Source organism: Hordeum vulgare, chromosome 5H (assembly GCF_904849725.1).
Source record: "Hordeum vulgare subsp. vulgare chromosome 5H, MorexV3_pseudomolecules_assembly, whole genome shotgun sequence".
Lineage (NCBI taxonomy): Eukaryota > Viridiplantae > Streptophyta > Magnoliopsida > Poales > Poaceae > Hordeum > Hordeum vulgare.
The window spans coordinates 383,521,478-383,535,679 of NC_058522.1; the positions used below are offsets into that span (position 1 = coordinate 383,521,478).

Below are 14,202 nucleotides of genomic sequence, written 5' to 3' on the forward strand. Positions count from 1 at the left end.
CCAATCTTTTTCTGTTTCGGAAAAAATCTTTTTGACAGTTTATTCCGTTCGGACTCCGTTCAAAATCCTCCTCTGAAAGGGGTAAAAAACATGGAAAAAACAGGAATTGGCACTTGGCACTGAGTTAATAAGTTAGTCCCAAAAAATATATAAAGGCATGCAAAACATCCAAAGTTTGACAAGATAATAGCATGAAACCATCAAAAATTATAGATATGTTGGGGACGTATCAGGAATGCGAGGATCATCTTACCCCGAGCTCTTTCCTTCTACCTCTTAATTCTTGGGACGAGAATTCTTGTTAGTAGGGGAGAATTGTGACATCCTCACCTTTTTCTATGTAATGCATGTAATTAAGCAACAGTGATCCCGCGCTAATGATGCCACGTCAGTGTTAATTATATCAATGATCTCGTGTTAGTTGAAACCGAATCAAAATTCAAAACCTAAAATTAAAGTCGAACAAGAAAGGTTTTATGTTGTTAAAATAAAAACGTGTGGGACTTCCTAGGCAAATAGCGAAGGATTTCCCTCGTGGCCTTGGAGCGTTGCGTTGGTGTTCCCTCGAAGCGGAAAGGGTGATGTAGCGCAGCGGTGGTAAGTATTTCCCTCAGTTTTGAGAACCAAGGTATCGATCCAGTGAAGGAGTATCACAAGAGCCCGCACAAACATAAAAGCTTGCTCCCAACGCTATGAAGGGGATGTCAATCCCTTATAGATTGTTTGCCAAGTGAGCACTGAAAGCAACAAAGTAACAAAGCGAAGTAAAAGCAAAGTGGAAACGATAGGTGTGAATAGACTCGGGGGCCGTAGTGTTTACTAGTGGCTTCTCTCATGAAAGCAAGTAGACGGTGGATGAACAAATTACAGTCAAGTAATTTATAGAGCCGTGCAAAGTCGTGACGTCATCTATGGCAATGATTAAATCTATAGGCATCACGTCCAAAACAAGTAGACCGATACTTTCTGCATCTACTACTATTACTCCACACGTCGACCGCTATCCAGCATGCATCTAGTGTATTAAGTCCCAAAGAATAGAGTAACGCCTTAAGAAAGATGACATGAAGTAGATGGACAATCTCGTATCTACGACAAAGCCAACCTTGTTACCCTTGATGGCAACTACACGATGTGTGCCTTGCTGCCCCTACTGTCACTGGGAAAGGTCACCGCATGGTAAGAACCCAAAACCAAGCACTTCTACCATTGCAAGAATCATAGATCTAGTTGGCCAAACAAAACCCAAGACTCGGAGAGACTTACAAGGATATCAAATCATGCATATAAGAATTCAGCAAAGACTCAAATATATATCATAGATAATCTGATCACAAATCCACAATTCATCGGATCTCGACAAACACACCGCCAAAGAGGATTACATCGGATAGATCTCCATGAAGATCATGGAAAACTTTGTATTGAAGATTCAAGAGAGAGAAGAAGCCATCTAGCTACTAACTACAAACCCGTAGGTATGAAGTGAACTACTCATGAGTCATTGGAGAGGCGATGATGTTGATGTAGAAGCCCTCCAACTCCAAAGTCCCCTCCGGCAGGGCACCGGGAAGGGTCTCCAGATGAGATCTCGCGGAAACGGAAGCTTGCGGCGGCGGAAAAGTGTTTTCGTGGATTCCCTGATTTTTTTTCTATATTTTAGGCAATATATAGGCGAAGGAGCTAGGTCAGGGGGGCTCCAGGGAGGCCACAAGCCTGCTAGCCGCCGCCCCCCTCCCCCCTGGTGGCGGCTACAGGGCTTGTGGGCTACCTGTAGCTCTCCTGGCTTGGCCCACAAGCCCCCTAATCTTCTTCCGTTCGGGAAAAATTAATTTCGGGGATTTTATTCCATTTGGACTCCGTTCCAAAATCAGATCTGAAAAGAGCCAAAAACACAGAAAAAACAGGAACTAGCACTTGGCACTGAATTAATAAGTTAGTCCCAAAAAAGATATAAAAGGTACATAAAACATCCAAAGATGACAAGATAACAACATGACACCATCAAAAATTATAGATACGTTTCAGACGTATCAAGCATCCCCAAGCTGAACACCTGCTCGTCCTCGAGTAGGGAAGTGATAAAGAATGAATTTTTCATGCTTTCATGCTACCTAGCATATATGTCCTTTGTAACTCCTCTTATGTGACGTGAATGTTCAGATCCATTAGATTCAAAACAATGGTTTGCTATTGACTTGGAAACAATAATACTTCCAGCAAACTAGCAAGGTAATCATGAACTTTCAAAATAACAAGGCCAAAAGAAAGTTATCCCTACAAAAGCATATAGTCTGGCTATGATCTATCATCATTGCAAAAAGAATTTAAATCATGCACAACCCCGGTATTGGCCAAGTAATTGTTTTCACACCTTTACTTTCTCAAACCTTTTCAAGTGTCACGCAATACATGAGCGTGAGCCATGCTTTTAGCACTATAAGTGGTGTGGAGTGTGGTGGAGGTTGCATGAAAAACAAGGAGAAGATGGTCACATTAACTAGGTATATCAATGAGCTATGGAGATGCTCATCAATAGATATCAATGTGAATGAGTAGGGATTGCCATACAAATGATGCACTAGAGGTAAGAGTATGTGAAAGCTCTTAAAGAAAACTAGTGGGTGTGCATCCAACTTGCTTGCTCACGAAGACCTAAGGCAATTTTGAGGAAGCCTATCATTGGAATATACAAGCCAAGTTATATAATGAAAATTTCCCACTAGGTATATGGTGGTGACAAAACGAGAGACTATTAGTCATGAAGATCATGGTGCTTAATATGCACAAGTGTGGAAAGGTGGTAGCATTGTCCCTTCTCTCTTTTTCTCTCATCATTTTTTTGTGTGGGTTCTTTGGCCTCTTATTTTTTTTATTTTTTTTATTTTGGTGGGCATATTTGGCCTCTTTTATTTCCTCGCATGGGACAATGCTCCATCAGTAATGATCATCACACTTTCAACTCAAAACTTAGAGCAACGATGACTCTATATGGAATGCCTCCGGTAGTGTACCGTGACAATGATTTAGCATGGCATAGACATTAGTGGAAACATCATGCTAGCTATCTTATGATCATGCAATGGCAATGTAGAAGTAGTGGCACATGTCATGGTGGTAGTTGCATGGCAATATATCTCGGAATGATTTTGAAAAATCCATAGTAGGTAGGTATGGTGGCTGTTTTGAGGGAGGCTAATGGTGGGTTTTGTGCACCGGCGAAAGTTGCACGGCACTAAGAAGATAGTGATGGTGGAAGGTGAAAGTGCATCTAAACCATGGACTCAACATTAGTCATGAAGAAGTCATATACTTGTTGCAAAAGTTTTATTAGTAATCGAAACAAAGCATTCAACGCATACTCCTAGGGGAAGGGTTGGTAGGTATAAACCATCGCGCGATCCCGACCGCCACACAAAGGATGACAATCAAAAGACTAATCATGCTCAGACTTCATCAGATAGCGGTTCACCATACGTGCATGCTACGGGAATCACTAACTTCAACACAAGTATTTCTAGATCCACAACACCTTACTAGCATAACTTCAATATTACCAAAACCACAACTCAAAACTAATTGAGATGAATCAAACTTCTGTAATTATTCAATGCACATGAAGGTGGAAGCTTTCGTATCCCTTTCGATAACTACCCCTTTTGAGACTACTTTCAAAGCATAGATCAACTACTAAGCCACGCACCCCTGTGCTCTAAAAGATATAAGTGAAGCACATAGAGCAAAAGTATCTAGCTCAAAAGATATAAGTGAAGCACATGTGAGCTGAATTGTCTACCAAAGGATATAAGTGAAGCTCGAAAAAATCACGGTGAGTGCATGTCTCTCTCTCTAGGTGTGCAGCAAGGATGATTGTGACACAACAAAAATAAAAGACAACTACGATACATGACGCTCCAAGCAAAACACATAACATGTGGTGAATAAAAATATAGCCCCAAGTTACGTTATCGATTGATTGAAGATGAGAGAGGGGATGCCTTCCCGGGGCTTCCCCAAGCTTGGGCTTTTACGACATCCTTGAATCTCTTCGGGTGCCTTGGGCATCCCCAAGATTGAGGTCTTGCCAATCTTTATCTTTTTGTCCATAAGAACTTCACCCAAAACATGAAAACTTCACAACACGAAACTTAAACAGAAACTCGTGATAACATTAGTATAAGAAAGCAAACCACCACTTCCTTAGGTACTGTAGCAAACTTAAATTCTACTTGTGCTGATGTTGGGTTACTGTATTTTCAATCTTCCATGGCTAATACCCCCTGATACTATCCATAGTTTCATCAAAATAAGCAGCCAACATAACAGAAACGGAATCTGTTAACAGCAGACCGGTCTGTAGTAATTTGTATACTTCGTATACTTCTGGTACTTCAAAAATTCTGAACAATCACGACAGTCTGAATAATTTGTGTAGGAATCAGCAGAAAAAAGAATCAACTCAAAAGCTCTTACAGAAACAAAATTGAAAATTCTTTTCGTGAGTAGAAAGTTTCTGTCTTTTCCAGCATGACCGATAGATCATCCCCAAGACTAATCATAACGGTTTTGCTTGGCACAAACGCAAAAAGAAACACAAAAAACACAATCATAACAGAATCATGAAAGTGTGGAACACACAAGACAGAAAGAAAAATGATAGATTCGTTGGGTTGCCTCCCAACAAGCGCTTTTGTTTAACGCCCTTAGCTAGACAAAAGGTGATGGAATCACGTATAGTCATCTTTGGTGCTCAAACCATAAGTAGCCCTCATCATAGATTCATAAGGCAATCTTATTTTCTTTCTAGGAAAGTGCTCCATGCCCTTCTTTAAAGGAAATTGAAATCTAATATTCGCTTCCTTCATATCGATGATAGCACCAATAGTCCTTAGGAAAGGTCTACCAATAATAATGGGACATGAAGGATTGCAATCTATGTCAAGTAAAATAAAATCCATGGGTACATAGTTCTTATTTGCAACAATAAGAACATCATCGATCCTGCCCATGGGTTTCTTGATAGTAGAATCCGCAAGATGCAAATTAAGAGAACACTCTTCAATCTCATGAAAACCAAGAATATCACATAAAGACTTTGGAATCGCGGAAACACTAGCACCCAAATCACACAAAGCATTGCACTCATAGTTTTTTATCTTGATTTTGTTAGTAGGTTCCCACTCATCATGAAGTTTTCTAGGTATAGAGACTTCTAGTTCGAGCTTCTCTTCAAGAGATTTCATCATAGCATCTACGATATGCGTGGTAAAGGCTTTGCTTTGGCTATAAGCATGTGGAGAGTTTGCAATGGATTGCATCAAAGAAATGCATTCAAACAAGGAGAAACTATCATAATTGAATTCCTTCAAATCCAAAGTGGGAGTTCCATTACTACCCAAAATTTCGATTTCTCCTACTACACTATCCACACCTTTATCAAGATGGGTGGACTCCGAATCATTGGGACGTTTTTCAACCAAAGTGGATTCATATCCAGCCCCTTCAGCAATAGGTTTGACACGCGAAAAAAGATTCAAGAGGAGTCACACCAAGCACTTTAAGATCTTCATGATTTGTATCACAAATTTCAGGTTTAGCTGCCATCTTATTGACTAAGGTAGCCTGCTTATCAGAAATTTGGCCCACCAATTTTTCAAGGTGAGCAATCTGAGAATTAAGTGCAAGGAAATCATTGGCCATATCATCAACTTCTTTATTCAAACAGACCAAAAAGGAATTATGCTCCTTTAGTTCCCTACGGAAGTAACTATTTTGGTCAAACTGAGAAGACATGAAACCTTTGACATTAGCTTCAATCTCCTCCAATTTTCTGAAATAGTTTGGTTTGGCCATGAGAAAAGGTCTCTCACGAACAAGCCTAAGAGCAGGCGAGTTAAACGGGCGAAAGGGAACGGAAAAAGGCAAAAAGGCAAAAGGCAAAAGAAAAAGGCAAAGGAGAAAGGCACATGAAAAGGGCAAATGTGAAGTGGGGGAGAGGAAAACGAGAGGCAACTGGCAAAAAAGTAAATGCACGAGATGAGTTTGTGAGACCTACTTGGATAGATCTCTCCTTCCCCGCCAACAGCGCCAGAAATACATCTGCTACTGCAACAAAAGACCTTCCAATGGCGCCAGAAACACGTGCTGACGGGAGACTATTCTTGTCTTGATTCTCCTCAGCAACGGCACCAGGAATCCTTGTGCTATGGCTACGCCTTAAGGGACTTCCTAGGCAAATATGCAAAGGATTTCCCCCATGGCCTTGGAGCCTTGCGTTCGTGTTCCCTCGAAGAGGAAAGGGTGATGTAGCGCAGTGGTGGTAAGTATTTCCCTCAGTTTTGAGAACCAAGGTATCGATCCAGTGAAGGAGTATCACAAGTGCCTGCACAAACACAAAAGCTTGCTGCCAACGCTACGAAGGGGTTGTCAATCCCTTATAGATTGTTTGCCAAGTTAGAACTGAAAGCAACAAAGTAACAAAGTGAAGTAAAAGCGAAGTGGAAACGATAGGTGTGAATAGACCCGGGGGCCGTAGTGTTTACTAGTGGCTTCTCTCATGAAAGCAAGTAGACGGTGGGTGAACAAATTACTGTCGAGCAATTGATAGAACCGCGCAAAGTCGTGACGTCATCTATGGCAATGATTATATCTATAGGCATCACCCTCCAAAACAAGTAGACCGATACTTTCTGCATCTACTATTATTACTCCACACGTCGACCGCTATCCATCATGCATCTAGTGTATTAAGTCCAAAAGAACAGAGTAACGCCTTAAGCAAGATGACATGATGTAGATGGACAATCTCATATCTACGACAAAGCCCACCTTGTTACCCTTGATGGCAACTACACGATGTGTGCCTTGCCACCCCTACTATCACTGGGAAAGGTCGCCACACGGTAAGAACCCAAAACCAAGCACTTCTCCTATTGCAAGAATCATAGATCTAGTTGGCCAAACAAAACCCAAGACTCGGAGAGACTTACAAGGATATCAAATCATGCATATAAGAATTCAGCAAAGACTCAAATATATATCATAGATAATCTGATCACAAATCCACAATTCATTGGATCTCGACAAACACACCGCCGAAGAGGATTACATTGGATAGATCTCCATGAAGATCATGGAGAACTTTGTATTGAAGATCCAAGAGATAGAAGAAGCTGTCTAGCTACTAACTACGGACCCGTAGGTCTGAAGTGAACTACTCACGATTCATTGGAGAGGCGATGATGTTGATGTAGAAGCCCTCCAACTCCAAAGTCCCCTCCGACAGGGCACCGGGAAGTGTCTCCAGATGAGATCTCGCGGAAACGGAAGCTTGCGGCGGCGGAAAAGTGTTTTCGTGGATTCCCTAATTTTTTCTGTATTTTAGGGAATATATAGGCGAAGGAGCCAGGTCAGGGGGCGCTAGGGAGGCCACAAGCCTTCTAGCCGTCGCCCCCTGGTGGCGGCTACAGGGTTTGTGGGCTCCCTGTAGCTCTCCTAGCTTGGCCCACAAGCCCCCTGATCTTCTTCCGTTCAGGAAAAATTTATTTCGGGGATTTTATTCCGTTTGGACTCTGTTCCAAAATCAGATCTGAAAAGAGCCAAAAACACAGAAAAAACAAGAACTGGCACTTGGCACTGAATTAATAAATTAGTCCCAAAAAGATATAAAAGGTACATAAAACATCCAAACATGACAAGATAACAGCATGAAACCATCAAAAATTATAGATATGTTTGAGACGTATCAGTCGCCCTCTCCCCGCCGGCCTCAACCGAGGCGTTATCCTCGTCTCCCCGCTCCACCAACCGGCCGGCCCCTTCGTCAACAACCTCGCCGGAAACGCCACCGCCACCACCTCGTTCTCCTCCACACCGGATCCGACGCCGTCTCCTCCGCACCTTCCGAGAACTCCGGCTACACCGGGCCCTCTCATCAACGCCGGTGAGCCCCTTTTCGGGCTCCTCCCACCGCCTCCTTTCTTGCGCCATCCCGGTTCCATTCCGGCAACCGGCGTGCCATTCCGGCGTCGTTGAGATCATGTAGGTGTAGGTGTAGATAGCCCCCTCTCTCTCTCTCTTTGTTGAGATGAACAAAGAGATGCCACAGAGGTACGAGATGAGAAGTGAGAAAAATAAACCTAAAAAGATGTATGTATGTATTAGATGCTCGTATGTTTTATATGTATATATGTATGTATATAATATCATGTATAGAGAGGAATACATTATGATTAATGTAGGTAGGTAAAAATTGTGTATGTGGCTATTCCCACTTACCGGTGGGGCCAAACCTCCACACCTACTTACAGGGAGGCCCCACACGCTATAAAGAAAAATAAAAATGAAAATATAAAAATAAAAATATGCTTTTATTAAATAAATAAATAGATATATTATTTAATTAGTTAGTTAATTAACTAAATAGGTAATTAGAATAATTAGAGTATGACATGTGGGTCCCCCACTAGCGGCTAGAGTTTTCTATTAATATAAAAGTTGTTTTACATTTGAGATATTATGCGGTATTGATAGGTTTATCTAAAATTAGTAATGACTATAATATAGAAAATCATGTCGATATTCTGAACTTAGAAAAAAATTATTTCTCGATCATGATGAAAATCATGACAATATTCTAAACTTCAGATGGAGTATGTGTGAATCCAATTGCTTATTTCCTTTTGTTTATAACTCCAATCTTATAATATTTTTTATCCCATCTCACTATTTCATGACTGATACAAATAATTAAAAAAATCGTACTACTTGCCTAGGATATGTGTTGTTTACAGACTTTTGTTGAAATATTTCTCTCCAATTATTGCTTTTCGTTATGATGCTGCACAATATATGTAATTTAACTATCTTTCTTGCTTATATGTTATCAATAAGACACATCCTAAATCTCTAGGGTCGAGAATATATGTACAATCACATCATTGTGGCTCACGTACTCATGACAATTTCATTGTTAGTATACTTTCATGGAACCACATAAATTATTGGACAACATTTGCTGATAAATTATAAACATGTCATTTCACTTTCTCCTATGTGTTTTTCTGATAATTATATCTTTAAGCATGACTGAAACAACTTATTGCATCCTTGAAATTATTTTTATTTTTATAAGCTCTTGTCTCATTCTACCAAAATAATATTTATTATGTTATGTGCATACCATATGCAAATAGGTTTGACTATTTTTTTGTCTTGCATCCAACCTTAGTACATCTGTAATCTATTCATGTCTTCATAATCTACCATTGCTCGTCATTTATAGGTGACCAAAACTACGCTCATGATCACCAATCTGGCTGCTTCCACTCCCGGGTATCATGACTAATGCAAATAGTACCTTAGATCGAGTATTTTTTACACAACTCATGTTTGTACAAATGAATCCATACGTCAATATATCTAATATACTCAAGCATATTTGTATGTGACACTATAAGTTTAATATATACAATTGTCGCTGCATGCTTTGTGATATTGAATGGTCCTATGCAGATTGTTCATTTTAATTATAATTCTACATTCTAGTTAAGGTTCAATTTGTACATAAATCAAATTCCTCCATGTGTTCTTGAGTTGACCTATTTTCAACTACATCTAGAGAAATGTATGAATATACGATTCCAATTTGATGGAGCGGATGAGATGAAAAAGCGATACCATCAGATAATTAACCGATGACATCAATGATGATGGTATTGCATGCATGAAGCCGAATTTATACGATAAATCAAATAGTCATGCGTACAAATAGTATTCATGAGTTTATGTATTTTTTACTACATGTTAAGTATATATGAATTACATTAATTTTATTTTATTTCTATTTAAACTTTTAGTATAAGTTTTTATTTTAACTACCCACCTAATTATTTTACTAAATATTTAACCATGTATTTATGGTAGTTATGATTTTATCTAATATATCATCAGGTAATTAACTGAAGACATCCTCTTGCAAAAAAATAAAAATCACTGATAACATTAGTGATGATACCCGGGAGTGGAAGCAGCCATATTGTCTTTGCAAGGATAAAAAGATTATCTTTCATGGCGAATTTGGATGGTAAAAGGGCTGGTTCCAGCCCCTAGGATGTTCCATTTTATGTGCCTCCTATTTTCCAATCAGAACATGCAGGAATGACTTAGGTTTGGATATTGGACTCGGGCAGATTATGTACGTGCTACTGCTACCTAACGCCTACAATTATTTTTTATGAGTCCACATACGTGCCTTAGAAGGACTGGGTTTTGTTTATTTCCATGTACCAAGATACGTGATTGATTATGGATTTACTCTTGGTTGTATGAGCATGGTCTGGTTCTACACTTGGATGTGTCTAATAATTAGATCATTATAGTTGTACGTGATTTTTCTATCTTTTAATCTTAATTGTTGAAATTAGAATCAACAATGCTTATATTCTTAGCACATGTGGGTGCACGTGATGGTTTGTTTGTCTATTGTTTTCTCCCTTAATAATAAACCACGGATCGCTTCTGCCGTACGTCGCTGGTGGTTTTGCATAAAAGTCCTTCTGTTTTCGGGTATTCAACCCGCGGTCCTTTTGTGAGTTAAAAAACGTTTTGTTTTTACGTAAACCCCCTTGCAATCACCATCGGGCACCATGGCTTATCCATTCTTGTCCTTCACAGAGGGCCGCCGAGTGGTGGCGCGGACGACCAGGACGGGGGCGCACTAGCATCGCCGCCGCCGCTGGACGCCGCTCCCGTCTCCGATTGTGGTGATGGCCTCGCCCCGCGCAGCTTCGCGATAAACTTGTCCCTCGACGCCCACCTCTCCGCAGCCATCACCTCCTCCGACGATGACGAGGACCGCATCAGCGCGCTCCCCGACACCCTCCTCTGCAACGTCGTCTCCCACCTCCCCGTCAAGGATGCCGCCCGCACCGGCGCGGGCTCTGGCGCGCCACCCCGCTCGCCCTCGACGACGCCCACCTCCTCCCGTCTCCGATCCCCGCCGCCGCACTGGTGTCCCGCGTCCTCGCCTCCCACCCAGCCCCTTCTGCGCCGTCCGCATTGCCGAGATCCCCATCGGCGGGTCCAGCGAGGACGACTTTCCTCGCGCTCGCGGAGTGGCTCGGCTACCTCGCCGACAAGGGCGTGGAGGACCTGACCCTCGGCAACCGCCCCTTCTCCTTCGACGTGCTTGTGCAACATCCCGCGACCCTCCTCCGCTGCGGGGCCTCGCTCCGCCGCCTCTACCTCTGCGTATGGCTCTTCCCCTTCACCACCGACCTGCCGCGCGGCCCCGACGTCTTCCCCAACCTCCAGGAGCTCGGCCTCTGCCACGGCATCACGGAGGAGCGCGACCTCGAGTACGTGCTGGCCTGCAGTCCCCAGCTGGAGACCCTGGCGCTCGTCTCCAACTACGGCTACCCCGACCGTGTTCGCGTTGGCAGCCGCAGCCTCCGCTGCGTGCTGCTCTGGCATTCCCTGGCGGACGAGGTCGCCGTCGTGTCCGCCCCAAGCCTGCAGCGCCTCATTATCTACTGCACGCACACCAGTGAGGCTGACGGGGTCACCAAGGTCAAGATAGGGCATGCTCCCTAGCTCGTCGTGCTCGGCTACTTGAACACGGCCACCCACCAGCTTGAGATCGGCAACACCATCATCAAGGTAGTCCATCCTATTCTTACAAATCTTTGAGCTTTATCCTATATATCTGGTTTGATTTGCTGCATTTGCATGATTGTCTGATTGATGTTGCGATGACGTGCAGGCTGGGGTGACAAATGTTTGCCCGAATACAGTGCTTCCAAGCGTCAAGGTGCTAGCTCTCAAGGTCCGTTTCAGAGTGCCTAAAAAAGTCTGAACTTTGCTCTGTTTCTTGAGATGCTTTCCTGGAGTAGAGACCTTACACATCATGGCTGTGAATATGTGCGTGCGTGATTGGGAAGAAGCCGTTGTTGGAGGGGTCATGCCCAACGCCTTGAGTATGAACGCGCAAGTGAAGGCGTCTTCTCGGAGTTTCTCGAATCTGCAAGTTAAAACAAGAATAGTTAGGCCGAAGATCCAGTGTTACTTGTTCCTTTTGGGACTATAACAGCATGCAACATCAAACATGAAACCAACCGAAAGAAGTAATTCTCTCCTATGCTATCTATTTACCTCCTGGACTTGGAGAAGTGTCCAGCACCAAGCTCACACTTGAACAACAGGATGAGGTGGCGCAGGCGGAAGCAAATGACAACTCCTTCCTAAGCTCCGATGAGATTAATAGCACATCTGTCAAATTAGACAAGGTAGATACATTGGATGCAAGAGCTGATGAGATTGCTTGTGAAACTAAAGTAAAACATGCTAGATATCTGTTGCAGTACCTGGTGCCTTGTTTGAGTGACCTGAACAGGGATCAGATGGTTGAGAGAGAAATTGAGGCCAAAATTCAAGGTAAACTCAATTCTCCAAAACATGTGGAAACTAAACAGAGTTGTGCCTTGCAACTAATTGTTAGTACTTACCCTATTTTCTGCCAAACAGGATTGGAATTGTCTGAACTGGGTGTTGAACAGGCTGATTGCCGGAATGATGAGAGGATGTTCTGGTACTGACTGCTCCATTCATTCAACTTTGGAGTTTTTTTTTCACTTCCTGTTGTTATTTTATACTTTGTACTGATGATTTTTTTCTATTTGTCAAGTGACAATTGCAGAACTTCGATCTTTGATCTGCATAGAAGCTGTCCAAACTGCTCATATGAATTATGCATTGCATGCTATAAGGAGCTTCGTGGAAATAATCTAGAGGGCTCTTGTCGAGAAGAGCTGGTGTCTTATCCTAATAGAGGAATCGACTATATGCATGGTGGTGATCCATCGCCAGAGTTGATAAACTATGTACAACCAGACTTTTCTAGTTGCCAGCCTAAGACTACCAAGTGGTGTGCTAATACTGATGGGACTATAAATTGCGCCCCACCTGAACTTGGTGGTTGTGGTGATATTGCCCTTAAGTTGAGGCAGATGTTTCCAAAAGATTGGTTAAATAATCTCGAAAGGGATGCTCTACAGTTGAGTAAGCAGCTTGAACCTTCTGATATTGTAAGCGGATATACACATGAATGTCCATGCTGTACTAAACATGAAAATGCAAGGCATGCTGCCACGAGAGATAATTCAACAGATAACTGCCTATACTGTCCAAAATCAGATAAAGAGAAAGCAGATGATCTAACTCACTTCCAAAGTCACTGGGTGAAAGGAGAACATGTTATTGTTCAAGGGGTACTACAGAAAATACCACATTTGAGCTGGGAGCCAGCCCAAGCATTGGGACCAGCTATATTATGTTCTGCTCGCTGGAAAATACACAGCACGCGCATTTGGGCCAGCCCATGGGAGGGGCCTATTTTTTTAGTTTTTTAGTTACTATTATTTATCTGTTCCTTTTTATTTTTTCTAATTCAAATAAATCAGAAATAAACTTTCGAAATTCAAAACATTAGATTTAAATAAATGTTTGATAAAACATAAAATGTTTGCAAATTCAAAATTTGTTTGGGATTTATCTAAAAATGTTTACATATTATAAAAATAGTAATTTTGGAGAAAACATTCGTGAATAAAACAAAGTCCATCATTTTGCGAAATTTCTTTAATGCAATTAAAAAATGTTTGATAATTAAAAAATGAATTATTCGCCAATTCACAAGAAAATACTTGAAAACAGTTCGTAATATAAATATTGTTTGGATTTTTTATAAATAGTATAAAATGTTCTTGATTTTAAAAATGTTCCCAAATTTGTAAAAATGTTCACGAATGATCGAGTGTATGCAGTTCAACAGTAATGCTTCTGAGTCTTTCAGATTATATACTTGAGTGAATTTTGAAGAATTAATTGTCAGCGTGGATCAGAATATTATAGTATATTTAAAAAAATGTTTCTTGAAATTCAGAATAATTCTTTGAGTTATCAAGTTTTTTGATAACCATGATATTTTTAAAAAAAATATGAATATTGTTTCAGCTTGTAAATTGTGAATAAAATTAAAAGAAGAAATATTTTCTTGCATTTGTGAACAAATTTTTGAGATCATGCGATGAGATATGAACATAATTTGGTCATCGTCATTGAAGATGGTGGTTTTTTTCTTCCGTTGCAACGCACCGGTCCTTTTGCTATATTTTAAAAAAATGTTTCTTGAAATTCGGAATAATT

General features: G+C 41.3%; 1 pseudogene; it reads left to right on the forward strand.

Moving 5' to 3' along the window:
* The window catches only part of LOC123396745, a 52,211-nt pseudogene extending 39,652 nt beyond the window's left edge, over positions 1–12,559 (forward strand).
* The last annotated feature ends 1,643 nt before the right edge of the window (positions 12,560–14,202 follow it).